The sequence below is a fragment of the Myotis davidii genome, unplaced genomic scaffold (assembly GCF_000327345.1).
Source record: "Myotis davidii unplaced genomic scaffold, ASM32734v1 scaffold2627, whole genome shotgun sequence".
Lineage (NCBI taxonomy): Eukaryota > Metazoa > Chordata > Mammalia > Chiroptera > Vespertilionidae > Myotis > Myotis davidii.
The window spans coordinates 73,817-76,012 of record NW_006297905.1 but is presented as its reverse complement, the minus strand read 5'-3'; the positions used below and the strand labels follow the sequence as shown (position 1 = coordinate 76,012).

The following is a 2,196-nucleotide window of genomic DNA, read 5'->3' as shown; positions in this document are numbered from 1 at the left end:
ATATATATATATAACAGAATATTTTGGAGAAGTTCTTCATGAATCCTTAAGCTAAAACAAAATGTTTTAAGGAAACCTAGAACTTGCCACAGAATAGCTCCTCCAACTCTCCCTCAGACCTTCCCTGCTTATTTAGTAGTTTGTCCCCAGGGTGTTTGTAACTTAAAGGGCACTTTATAAGTATCTGTGGAATTACTGAATGAATCAATATGCCCCACTTATATGTCTGTACTTGAAAAGTTTACAGGAATTTTAAATCTTCACAGTAGCCCTGCAAAATTACAATTATCTATATATATAGAAGCCTAAGCGACCATCACAACCAAATGGACGACCAAACAGGCTACGTGGGGGGACTAGGCCAGTAGGGGGGTTAGTGAGGGATGACCAAACAACTGAGCAACAGGCTCCGTGGTGTGCACTGGGCCTCTAGTCTTTAGATATTAGGAAAGCAAAACTAGTTAAATTTTGGTTCACTCTTCCTTCATGCCTCTCATGGTAGAACAAGAGGCAACCTGCCTGTGTTTTGGAACTAGGTCTGTCCAATGGTATTAACTTGGGCAAATCACTGAGCCTCTGTTTCCTCGGCTGAAAAATGGGGATGAAGCTTTTCTGCCCAGGATAGTTGTGGAGATCAAGAGAGGTATGTGAGAATGTACTGTGTAAACAGCTAAAGCAGTGTACACATATGAAAATTATAATATGCTTATAAACTCATATTGTTATCATGTAGAGAGGGCAATTGGGAGATTTTAAACTGCATAGCACAGTAGGTAAGAGAGAAGGCTCTGGAATCACACTGCCTGGGTTTGAAGCTCACTGTTGAGACTTGCTGTGTGATTTTGGCAAAATTGTATAACTGCTTTAGCCTCATTTTTCTATTTGTAAAATGGTTATAATTATAGTCCCTACCTCATAGTGTTGTTAGGAATAAATGTTAACCTATATAATAACTAGAAGCCCGGTGCACGAATTCGTGCATGGATGGGGTCTGGCCAGCCCCCCTACCCCCCCACAATCAGCGCTGATTGGGCCTGGCCAGCTGGGGAAGAGGGGCCCCAGGCGGTTGGCCAGCTGGCCCCGCCCCCTGGTTAAACTCCTGGTCTAAGGGACAATTTGCATATTAGCCTTTTATTATATAGGATATCTAACTTCTTAAGTGCCAGGCACTTGTGCTCAGCACTTACTTTTCTCAAGCTACAAATCAGAAACATTGAGAGAGGTTAAGTCACATGCCCAAGGTCACACAACTAACAAGTGGCAGAGCTGGATTCCAGTCCAGACCATCTGGCTCCAGAGCCCAAGCTCTTTTTTAAAAATATTTTTTATTGATCTCAGAGAGGAAGGGAGAGAAATAGAGAGATAGAAACATTAATGATGAGAATCATTGATTGATTGTCTCCTGCACACCTCACACTGGGGATTGAGCCCACAACCCGGGCATGTGCCTTAACTGGAACTTGAACCCTAATCTTTTGGTTCATAGGTCGACACTCAACCACTGAGCCATGCTATTTTTTATTTTTATAAGAGTTTATTTGAGCCAAATTGACAACATTTTCAGATCTCAAATGCTCTCTCAAGCCCAAGCTCTTATCTGTTCTGCTGGTTTGGTGAATATCCAGTTAATCTCTTAACAATCATACTAATTTATAAAGGGGCAGAGTCCCAGCGGAGCTTAACTCAGAGACTAGAATGTGTCTGTGTCGATATAAGAAATGTCCAAACCTGTAGAGAATTCTTATGAAAATTTGTTTGAGCCAAACTGACATATGCCAGGAAGCAAGATCTCAAATCTCCAGAGAATGACAGTTTTGCAATTTATTTTATGCATTTGAGGTTACATATGGAACTAGGGTAGTTCAGTCATTGCCTTGGCCTTCCACAGATGGTTGGTATGCTTCACCCATTCCCCCTCCCTAATTCTCCTCTTCCACAACATTCACCTGCTGGCAGGATGGCCAACAAGCAGGTCTACTACTCAGGCAAATACTTCAAAGAGCACTATGAGTAATGGCATGTCATGTTACCCAGATAACTTTCCAAACAAGTACCCCAAACCCATCCAATGTGAAAAGAGGAATGGAGGAGACTTGGTGTCCAACAGAGTCTATGCTGGGTTCATTAGGTGATTAATGAGCCAGAATCACTTATCCTTTTATTATAAGAGCTTTTCCAAAAGATCAACAAAAATGA

The 2,196-nt window shown here is 41.7% G+C and overlaps 1 pseudogene; it reads left to right on the top strand.

Moving 5' to 3' along the window:
- Positions 1 to 1,782: 1,782 nt before the first annotated feature.
- On the top strand, positions 1,783 to 2,196 carry LOC102756069 (annotated as a pseudogene).